Here is an 11,427-nt window from a genome sequence, read left to right as displayed (position 1 = left end):
AGATTCCCAGAAGACTCGGATTTACATGTGAGTTTCTGTTAAAGAAGCCGTCGTTTTGGACTCCTTCCATGCCATACTGACTCTATTACTGGAAATACATCCATACTATACCAGGAATCATGGATCAATGACGTGAGGCTTATCTTTACCCTCTTATAATTTTCTGTTGCATAAATGTTTCGACGAATGTCAACGCTTTTCACCAGTCATACAGTCAGAGACATAAAGCACAGAAACAGATCCTTCAATCTTACTTGTCCATGCCGACCGGATATCCAAAATTAGTCTAGTTCCATTTGCCATCACTTGGTCCATATCCATCTAAACCCTTCCTTTTCATATACCCATCCAGATGCCTCCACCACTTTCTCTGGCAGCTCATTCCATATACGCATCACCCTCTGCAAAAAAAGGTTGACTGCAAGGTCTTTTCAAAATTTTCCCCCCTCGCCCTAAACCTATGCCCTCTAGTTCTGCACTCCCCATATCCCAGGGAAAAGACCTTGTCTATTCACCCCATCCACACTCCTCAAGTTTTCATAAGCCTCTTTAGAAAACACACACTCAGCCTGCGATGCTCTAGGGAAAACAGCCCCAGCTTATTCAGCCTCTCCTTGTGGTTCAAACCCTCCGACCCTGGCAACAGCTTTGTGACACTTCCCTGAATCCTTTCAAGTTTGACAACATCCTGCCTATAGGAGGGAGACCAGAATTGCACACGATATTCCAGAAGAAGCCAACTAAAACTGACTTTTGCAGAGTCTGATCCCTGCTTGGATTCATACTCTATGCCTCCCGATGCTGCAAGTGAACAGTGCTTCCCCCCTTCTCTTTCCCTCCCAGGATAAGGAATGGAAAGGGGGAGACATTGCTTCATTCACAGAAGAGCCCCCTATTGTCTGAATGCGCAAGTTGGACTATGAGCTTCTGAAGCTACTGCTGCTCCTCTCTTTCTGAATGAAGGTTGAGATTCACCCCAGACTGCAACTCACTTTCTCTGTCCAAACATCTGTGAGCACAGCACATTTTTGTTGAAATAAGGCATCTTTCCTGAATGTTACAATTGAAGGGGTGTCTTCCCCCTGATATTCAAAGGGATGGTAAGTCAGAGAAGGACCACGCCTTGAGATGTGTGTCATGTGTGACAGTTGCAACAGGATGTCCCAACTCCTATGCTCAATTCAAAGTTTGTGAGAAGATTTGTAGCTCGGGTGCTCGTTGTGGTTCTGTTCGCCGAGCTGGGAATCTTTGTTGCAGACGTTTCATTCCCTGTCTAGGTGACATCCTTAGTGCTAGGGATCCTCTTGTGAAGCGTTTCCTCCAGCATTTATAGTGGTTTGTGTCTGCCACTTCCGGTTGTCAGTTCCAACTGTCTGCTGCAGTGGCCGGTATATTGGGTCCAGGTCAATGTGTTTGTTGATAGAATCTGTGGATAAGTGCCATGCCAGAGAACAGCCAGGACATTCCTAGAGGCATGGCCTCTAGGCATTTTTCCAGCGCCACATTTTTCAACTCGGGATCTGGAACAAGGTTTGTGGTGTAGCGCGGGGTGGGGGGGGGGGGGGGGAGATAAAGAAACTGGTGAAATTTACATTGATCCCATGTACTTAGTAGGTCCCAAGGCAGAAGACGAGGTGTTCTTCCTACAAGTGTCAGGTAGCTAGAGCTTGAAGGGAGAGGCAGCAGAGTACTTGCATGTCCTTGACGGATTGGGAGAGGAAGTTAAAGCGTTCAGCCACAAGGCAGTGGGGTCGTTTAGTTTAGGCGTCTCAGAGCTGTTCCCTGAAATGTTCTGCAAGTTGGCGTCCAGACTCCCAATATGGCAGAGACCACATCGAGAGCAAGGGACGTATAAATAAATCTTATAAACAAATTGTACAAATTTTAGCCTGCCAAGGTTATTTTCTTCAATTAAGTTAAAGAAAATTGTAATTAAATTGGGTGACTACATGAAACGGTTTGCTGGTCAGACTCAAATCATCCTCAAATGAGACAATGCCATTAATATCAGTGCACTGCTTTTTTTGTTAGAACCACAAGTTCTTGATTTATTTTCACAACTTCTTGGTATTCACATCTGCACATTCAATGTCAAACTCGGACATCAGAAATGACATGACACCATTAATGTTTTCTTACAATAATCCAACAAATTATTAACACACAGTGAACACCAAGTCTCATTAATATGAAACTAAATTTGACCAAATAAAATGTGAAATCAAATGGGAGATAACAAATAGGGGAAGGGCAGAAGGCAAGAAATGCGGCATCATAGAAGGTGCTCCTCCAGGGAGTGTATTTTACCAACTACAACTGCTCAATATAAACAAACACTCTGACATGATCCTCCGGTTTTAATGTAAACCATAGCCCCATACAGTAGGTACCATTTAAATAAGTTAATAGATACAAGCCTTGAGCAAATCCAGCCTCCAGCCGGACCCCCCGCTTCTTGGAGCTCGGACCTTCTTCCAGCTCCGGGGGTTGTTGAGCTCCTGGGCTCCGGCCGCCGCCGAAGAAGCCGCGGGCGCCGGCTCTCTCTCCTCCACCGCCGACATTTTTAATTTGTTTTCTCGTTCACCCGGTAACCGTCACCTCCCACTTCCCGGGCCCCGGGAATTATACACAAATAAACAATAAACCCCACCGGGGACTGTCTCCTTTTCTTCACAACTTTTGTTTGAAAAGTTCCGGCTTTAATTTGAAATGTATTTTAAAGGTATTTTCTGAGGTAAACGATGCCTGTCTGCCCCCCTCCCTCCGTCAGAAACCGCCCGCTGAGTCGATGAGAAAGCGGCAGCCTCGCGCCGCCATCTTTGTTTTTCTTCTTCTTTCCGTCCCCTCCTTCAGTGACGCGCGTCATCCGCGCCCCCCCAATCAGAGCGCACCTTACTCCATCTGACCAATAGCGGCCCACTTTGCGTGACTTTTTGGTCCCACTCGCTGTAATCTCTCTCTCCGATTGGCCGGTACCGACCACAAGCTTTGGGATTGGTGGAGAATTTCACAATCACGTCAGTGTATCCGCCCTTTTAATTCCCGTTCATTCATTCAACAGCAGATGACCCAATTTACTGCAACGGGCTGTGGGGCTATAGCGGTAGTGTCACATATTCAGGGGGAAGGTGTGATTTTTAACGTTATCAACCAATTCAACTGTGGCACCTCCACCTCCATTCATTCAACTGAAGAGGGCTCAATTTAATGTAATGGGCTCTGAGGGTATAATATTTGTATCCCATGTTGAGAAGAAACCTCTCCCCATTCATTCAGGAGAAGAGGACCTATTTGCTGCAGAGGGTTTTTTTATGCGCAGTGGTAGTGTCCCTATCTTCGAGCCCTGAAATCCCACAGCTATGAGGATACGTAATAACAAATTTTTTAGTCATAAGTCACATGACACCAGGTTATAGTCCAGCAGGTCTGTTTGGAGGGGATCTTACAGAAATATATTACATTATGAAAGAAATAGAAGTAGGATGTTGCATTGGTTGGTGAGACTGGGATAAGAGCGCATGGCCTCAAGATTAGAGGAAGCAGGTTTAAAACTGAACTGAGAAGAAACTTCTTCACCCAACGGGTTGTTAATCTATGGAATTCCTTGCCCAGGGAAGTATTTGACATTACTTAAGCAATCAAGAGAAGCAGTAGATATGTTTTTAAAAAATAAAAGAATTAAGGACATGGTGAAAACGCAGGTAAGTGCAGCATAGTCCACGAAAAGATTAGTCATGATCTTATTGAGTGGTGGAGCAGACTCGAAGGGCTGGAAGGCCAACTCTTGAACCTAGTTCTTATGCTCTTATGTTGAAATCACAAGCTTTTGGAGTGTAGTCACTTCAGCAGATGAAGTCATGAAAAAACAAGTGCAGGAAAGAGAATTTAGATAAATGAAAGACAGAACATCTCAACGGTCAATTACTTACTCCCATTCCTATTTCTGATGATCTTACTACACAGCAAGTTGTGTTTTCCAAACATTAATTTTATTTCCATTGTTTAAAATCAAATATTTAAGATGAACAGTTTGTTTTTCCTCACTTGGACACACTGTGACCTACAACTCTGTGAATATCATAAACCCGCTCATGAGATATCATAGGAACAATTCATAAACGAGATTTGTCACTGAGTCACTCAAGTAGATACTGAGAAAGGAGAAAAATTCCCAACATGTGCAGGATGCTAACGAAAAGTTAGCAACCTGAAATGAGCAAGTTAGCAACAGGAGCAAGTGAACAGCCCCAATCAGGAAACTCATATTCTGACATCCACTACAGTACCTTGTACTATTCTTCACTGAACACTGCAATTGCTTTCCTTTTCAGTTTAATGATCCATAATTGAATCTGACTCCAACACACTCTCCGGCAGACAGTTCCAGAGGTCAAAGTATTTTCAATCATTAACGAAGTAAGTTTTGGATCCATCCCAAAGACAATCCCGATGGACTTTTGCTTCCAAACATTTACAGTAAGTTTTTGGTATGGACACATTTCCAACTTAGTAGGTTTATTCAAATGTTATAACATATTGGGGTGGCACACTGCTTAGCATTGCTACCTCACAGCATAAGGGACCCAGGTTCAATTCCAGCCTCAGGTAACTGTGTGTGGAATTTGCATGTTTTCCCTGTCTGCACAGGTTTCCTTCCACTGTCCAAAGAGGGGCTTCGGTACAACTGTGTGGACCTCCTCCAGTTAACTGAGGGCAATGGGGCACTTGAGGATCAACAGATCAGACAATCAGTCAGCAACGTCTCGCCGGGAGACTTGTCTCAAGAAAGGCAGCGGTTTCTTATCTCATCCATTCTCCTACACTCCACAAACTCCACACCAACAGTCGCCCCAAGCGTGGAATTGATCCTTGGTTCCTGGTGCCATGAGGCAGCAGTGCTAATCACTGAGCCACCATGCCACCCCTGAGCCACCGTGGGGTTGCAGTCCAATGGAAAACAAATACAGTGCACCAACTCTCCCACTGCACCCACTGTCAGGAGAATCAGTCCTGCGGGGGGCATCATGGCAATGTCAGCGGTGGAATCTGATTGTTGTGAGCGCTGGTGCCCCCGCTGGTGCTTCCGCAAGTTGCGGGAAAACGTAAACCTCTTGCTGCACTCAGGGCAGCTGAAGGGCCTCTCCCCGGTGTGGACTCACTGGTGCTTCAGCAGGGCAGAGGAATCACTGAAGGCCTTCCCGCACTCAGGACAACTGAATGGCCTCTCCCCTGTGTGGACCCGCCGGTGGGCCACGAGGTTAGAGGAAACAGAAAAACCCTTCCCGCACTCGGGGCAGGAGAACAGTCTCTCGCAGGTGTGGATCCGCTCGTGGGTCAGCAGGTTGGAGGGCTGGGTAAAGCACTTTCCGCACTGGAGGCAGGTGAAGGGCCTCTCCCCAGTGTGGACCCGCTGGTGCCTCAGCAGGTGGGAAGACCTGCTGAAGGTCATCCCACACTCGGGACAGCTAAAGGGCTTCTCACCCGTGTGGACCTGCAGATGGGTCAGCAGAGCGGAAGAGCGGGTGAAGCCCTTCCTGCACTGCGGGACGAGAATGGCCTTTTCCCGGTGTGGACCCACTGGTGCCTCAGCAGGGCAGAGGAATCGCTGAAGGCCTTCCTGCACTCAGAGCAGCTGAATAACCTCTCCCCTCTGTGGACCCGTTGGTGCTTCAGCAGGTCCGAGGATTTGCTGAAGGCCTTCCCACACTTAGAGCAGGGGAAGGGCCTCTCTCCAGCGTGGACGCTCTGGTGGTCCAGCAGGTGGGAGGAGTAGGTGAAGCCCTTCCCACACTCAGGACAGGAGAATGGCTTCTCCCCAGTGTGGACTCGGCGGTGGTCCAGCAGGTGGGAGGAGCAAGTAAAGCCTTTCCCACACTCGGGGCAGGAGAATGGTCTTTCCCCAGTGTGACTTCGCCGATGAATCTCCAGGACAGATGGGGCATGGAAGCCTCTTCCGCAGTCGCAACACTTTCACGGTTTCTCCACGGTGTGGCATTCCTCTAGTTTCACCATGGCTGCAGCTACAGCCCTGTGTACGCCCCTGCCCACAGTAAATTGCTCTTTCCTGGCTGGATAACTGTTTCAGGCTTTGCACACAGTGCGCTGTAACAGTAGAGACTCTCATTCAGTCCCACTGATGCTGAAAATGGTCTGAAACAGGAACCAAAATGTTTTGCTCCTTCTCACAGAATCATAGTGGAAAATCGTTGCGGTCCCGATGGGTTAAGTGACTGTCAGACATTGATGTGAAAGTGGGGACTGCAGACGCTGGAGAGGAGTTGAAAAGTGCAGTGCTGGAACAGTACGGCAGGTCAGGCAGCATCCAAACAGCAGAAGAATCAACGATTCAGGCATAGGCCCTTAAAAGTTGATTTTTAAACTTCAGTCTTCAGATTTTCAAATACTCTGGAAAAAAAGATTCCAAAAGTCATCACGGTCAGTGCAGGGTAGAAATTCATACAAGCTACTCCACTTTCTGCAGAACATTGTTTTCTTTTGCGGTTCCACAAAATTGAAAGCATCCCACACACACTCTCTCTCTCTCTCTCTCTCTTCCTCTATTCTCACTCCGCTCAAATTAATTCTCCTGAAGGTGCTGATTCAGGATCTTACAGGGACAGAAAAAGCAAAAACATCAGGACTGGAACCTTCGAATTTTGGATAACACCACGTGAAAGTTAATATCTTTGAGGATATTGGGATATTGCTGAGAGTGAGCAAGTCTGATTTTGGGAAGCAAAGCAAGTGTAAATTCAGGTTGAACCTGCAATACAGCTTCTTGATAAAAAACCAGACATGAATTGGTTATCGTCCCTGTGGTGGGTGGGGGTGGTGGTGGTGGTGGTATGTGGTGGGTGGAATGAGACATCAAGGCATTGACACAGACAACCCGAGAGAAACTAAACATACAGACAGGGCAAATGTTAGTGGCAAGCCAGAGTCAGATCGACAGCACAGAAACAGCCCCTTCAGGCCAATCAGATATCCTAGCCTAATCTAGTCCCACTTGGCCCATATCCCTCTAAACCTTTCCTATTCATATACCTGTCCAGATGCCTTTTAAATGTCATAGCTGTATCAACATCCACCACTTCCTCTGGCAGCTCATTCCTTACACACACCACCGTCTGCATGAAAAGATTACTCCTTAGGACCCTTTTAAATCTTGCCCTCCTCCACCCTAAACCTTTTACCCTCTAGTTCTGGACTCTCACCTAGGGAAATGTCCGTACCTCTCATGATTTTAATAATGACTCTCAGTCACCCCTCAGCCTCTGATGCACGAGGAAAAACAGCCCTGCCCATTCAGCTCAAACCCTCGCAACATCCTTTTAAATGTGTTCTGAACCCTTTCAAGTTTCACAACATCATTCAGATAGGAGCGAGACCAGAATTGCACACAATATTCCAAAAGTGGTCTACCCAATGTCCTATCAGCCACAACACAACTTCCCAACTCTTATCCTCAGTCAGAGGATTGGGAAAGTTTTCAAAACCCACAAAAGACAGCCAGGAAAGAATGCAGGGACAAACCAAATTTGAGGGTCAGCTTGGAAGCATCAATAACAAATCGGCGGACTGGGTTTATTGGGTATCCGTTCTTCTTGAGTACGTATACGTATTTCTCGTCTGCTCTTCGCAGTTCCTCTGGGCTGCAATGTGTGGTGGCTCGTTGAAATAATCTCCTGATGCAGCTTCATTTGTGGGTGTTGGGATGATTGCTTCTGTAGTTAGGTATTTGGTCCGTGTGTATTGTTTCTTGTAGACACTAGTGTGAAGTTCCCCATTGATTGTTCGCTCTACTGTGACATCTAGGAATGGCAGTTTGTTGTTGTTCTCCTCCTCTTCAAACCAGGAGACCCCCCCCCCTCCCCCTCAGGCCCATAGTCTCACTACCTGGAACACCAATATACAGACTAGTCAAAGACCTCCAGTGAAGACTAAAACACTGAGTAGAAGATTCATACCACTCCATTCACTCCACCCAAAAATTCCTGAACACCAAAGACACCAAGATAGAAGAGGATGAAATAATGCTGTCCTTTCACATCCATTAACATCAACGTGGCCAAAGAAATACTGACTACACTACAAGAACCACCAAAGACACAAACACCAAACAGCACCAACTTCATCAGCAAAGATAACATTGTCAAGCTTGTGGAGCCGTATCTTATCACCCACTTCACATTCAATAACAAGCCCTACAAATAAATCAATAAAACACCCATGAGACCACCAATATGAAGGTTCCTAGCAGAAGCAATGATGCAGAGACTTGAAGAAACAGCCCTCTCAACAATCCAACCCAAATTTTGGGTCCGCCACAGTGATGACACCTTTGTCATCACAAAATGAAACAAATTAGAGGAAACCTACAACACCATCAACAATATCCTTACTGGCATAAAATTCACAAAAGAGGAGAACAACAACAAAGTGCCATTCCTAGATGTCAGCAGAGCGAACAGTCAATAGGGAACTTCAGACTAACGTCTACAGGAAAACAACATACACAGACCCAAGTACCTAATGCAGAAGCAAATCATCCCAAACACATCTGCATCAGGACACTATTTCAACGAGCCACGACACACTGCACCACCCAGGAACTACGAAGAGCAGAAGATAAATATTTATACAGCATATTCAAGAAGAAAGGGCACCCAATAAACCCTGTCCGCTGATTTCTCAACAACAAACTCAAACAAGCAGACACATGCGCAGAAACCCTAGCCACATTATCTTAAATCAAAGACATCTGTGAAATGATGTCCAGACAACTCAAACCTCTCCACATCATGGTAGCCCACAAACCTACCAACACACTTAAGCAGCAGCTAATGAACCTGAAAAAACAAATGTTATTTACAAAGTACCATGCAAGGAAATATAGACATGGACTCTGCCCCTATAGTTCTCTGTGGCAAGAAATGCTGGGATGAGATAAGGAAGATTTTTTTCAGTCAGAAATAGGTGACACTGTGGAACTCATTGCCACTGAAATGAGGCAAGTAACTGAGTGCTTTTAAAACAGATAAAGATAGGCTCTTGGTTAGTAAGGAAATCAAGGGTTACAGGGAGGATGCGGGAGAATGGGGTTGAGAAACATTGGCCATGATCGAATGGTGGAGCAGACTCAACGAGTCGAATGGACTGATTCTGCTTCTGTATATTATGGATCAGTAACCACAAAGATCTGACTTAATTTTCACTACTTTTACTGTGCTCCTGTCGTATTTATGGCAAGCGTGTGGCAATGCGTTGTAGATTTCTCAAGCTAGATCTTCGAATTTCAGATCAAATATTGATAATTGGTGCTAATATTAGAGAGAGTAAAGGTGCTTATTTCTTGGATAAATAAACCTGTCATGCATTTTAAGCTTAAACCTTACATACTTGCGAAATTAGAGTTGCCATTTTGCCCGCTGTCATCAAATCTCCAAAAATACTTCCCTTTTACTTGATAACCCATTTTGGGAAATAATAAACATAACTGAGGTTTCGTGTTTTATGCAAGCGCTTTAAGCTTTTAATATAATGATTTTAAGCCATCTACACAGAGTGTGATTGAATTTCTAAACTTAAGTAACAGCCTTAAAGTATTGTTATTTGTATCACTCACATAACTTTAATGTAAATATTGAAGTAAACTTATTGAAAAGAACATACTTGCTGAATTAGAGTCAGCATTGTTTTCATTGCTTTGTCCATTATTCCCTTTCACCTCATTACCTATTTTAGAGAAAGAGAAAGATTGCATATGTTTGAACATTTACTTTTTTTTGGCAATATTATAAAATGGAGAAAGCAGTTTAGTCAACTTCAATCTTCATCCGGTCACTTTTTAGAAAAGGTTTTGAGCACAGTTATAAAATAATAATGCAAGATTACCCAATTTGCAGCATTGCTTGAGACAGATTTAATAGTACAAGAAGTTATGATCTCCATTCAGTAATGTCTTGATTTGAACGTAGTTAAGTTAAGCTAAGGGTGTTGCAGAAATTAAAGTCATTGTGAAAATGTTACCAGGGAAAACATTGGATTAAAAAGAAATTCTGGTTTGAGTTTCTTCTTCGGGTATAAAGAGATACTGGATCCAAGTATCCTCCCAACCTTCTAAAAATATGCCCTCAAAATGAACACAATGCAACCTAAATAAATCAGGCCCAAAATTAATTCAAAACTCGCACTAATATATGGCAAGGAGGAAGGTTTTAGACTACAGGGCAATAAAGATGGGTTGGTCAGCTGGGCAGAACAATGGCAGATGGAGTTCAATCCTGAAAAGATTGAGATGATACATTTCAGGAGGATCAACAGGCAAGGGAGTACATGATGAATCACAAGAATTTAGAATGTACTGAAGATCAGAGAAAGGGATGTATTCATAGATTCTTGAAGGCAACAGGACATGTGGATGAAATGGTTAAGGCGGCATATGAAATACTTGCCCTTAATAGTTAAGGCATTGAACATTAGAGCCAGGAGATCATGATGGAACTGTACAAGACATTAGTTGGGCCACAGCTGGAGTAGTGGATCTGGTCGTCACATTATTAGAAGGATGTGATGGCACTAGAAAGGGTGCAGAAGGGAATACTAACCCTGGGTGATGCATGTTGGTGGATTTCAGCTAATGAGAGTGATTAGATCGGTTGAGGGTATTTTCCTTAGAGCAGAGAAGGCTGGGTGAGGACCTGTTTGGAGTGTACAGATAAGACACTTAGGGTCTAGATAGGAAGAAACTTTTCCCCTTGGTAGATGGCTTCAGCAACTAGGGGGCATAGATTTAAGGAAAGAGATAGGACATTTTAATGGAATTTAAGGAAAAATATCACCTAGAATGTGCTGGAGATGGATGAATTTATTTAGGGGAAGTCAATGGTACAGCCAAAGAATTGGTTTGTTTGAAGGGATGGATATAATGAAATAAAACTAGTTCAGAAGATCATTATAATGTGCTAAGAAAAAGAACGGGAGGTGGACCTCCAATAGTGGAAACAATGTAAAGAGGTTTCATTGTCCCAACTGAGAAAAACAATTCTGCTAAACTTCTCAAACGAACCTGAACATGTGTCAGAACTTGTTTGTTTAAAATCAATTGAACCTATTCCAAGTATTTAGGAAAATGAGAATCATCTTTAATATTGGCCCTATTTGGCTGCAACCAAAAGTGATAAGAAGCTTTTTCAGTTTCATTGAAATGAAGCTGTCAGAGATATTGGCTCATTAGAAGAACAGAAGAGGGTTGTTTGAGCTTATTGAGCAGTTTGTAGACTCAAACAAGGATCCAGAAAACAATTTTCTGTGGCACAGAAGCAAGGACAATTAACAAGGATTGATGTTGGTACTGTGTGTCCAAGTGTCTCAGTCTTCAAAGTTCTAGATAAATTAAACTTCGGAAAAATTGAAGGTGTCAAAGGA

At 44.1% G+C, this 11,427-nt stretch overlaps 1 pseudogene; it reads right to left on the bottom strand.

Moving 5' to 3' along the window:
• Positions 1-4,780: 4,780 nt before the first annotated feature.
• On the bottom strand, positions 4,781-6,012 carry LOC148143809 (uncharacterized; annotated as a pseudogene).
• Positions 6,013-11,427: the final 5,415 nt, after the last annotated feature.

This window comes from Chiloscyllium plagiosum, unplaced genomic scaffold (assembly GCF_037043375.1).
Source record: "Chiloscyllium plagiosum isolate Xiang-an unplaced genomic scaffold, Cpla_swu_hap1 HiC_scaffold_27, whole genome shotgun sequence".
NCBI classification, from domain to species: domain Eukaryota; kingdom Metazoa; phylum Chordata; class Chondrichthyes; order Orectolobiformes; family Hemiscylliidae; genus Chiloscyllium; species Chiloscyllium plagiosum.
This window is presented reverse-complemented; position numbering and strand designations above follow the sequence as displayed.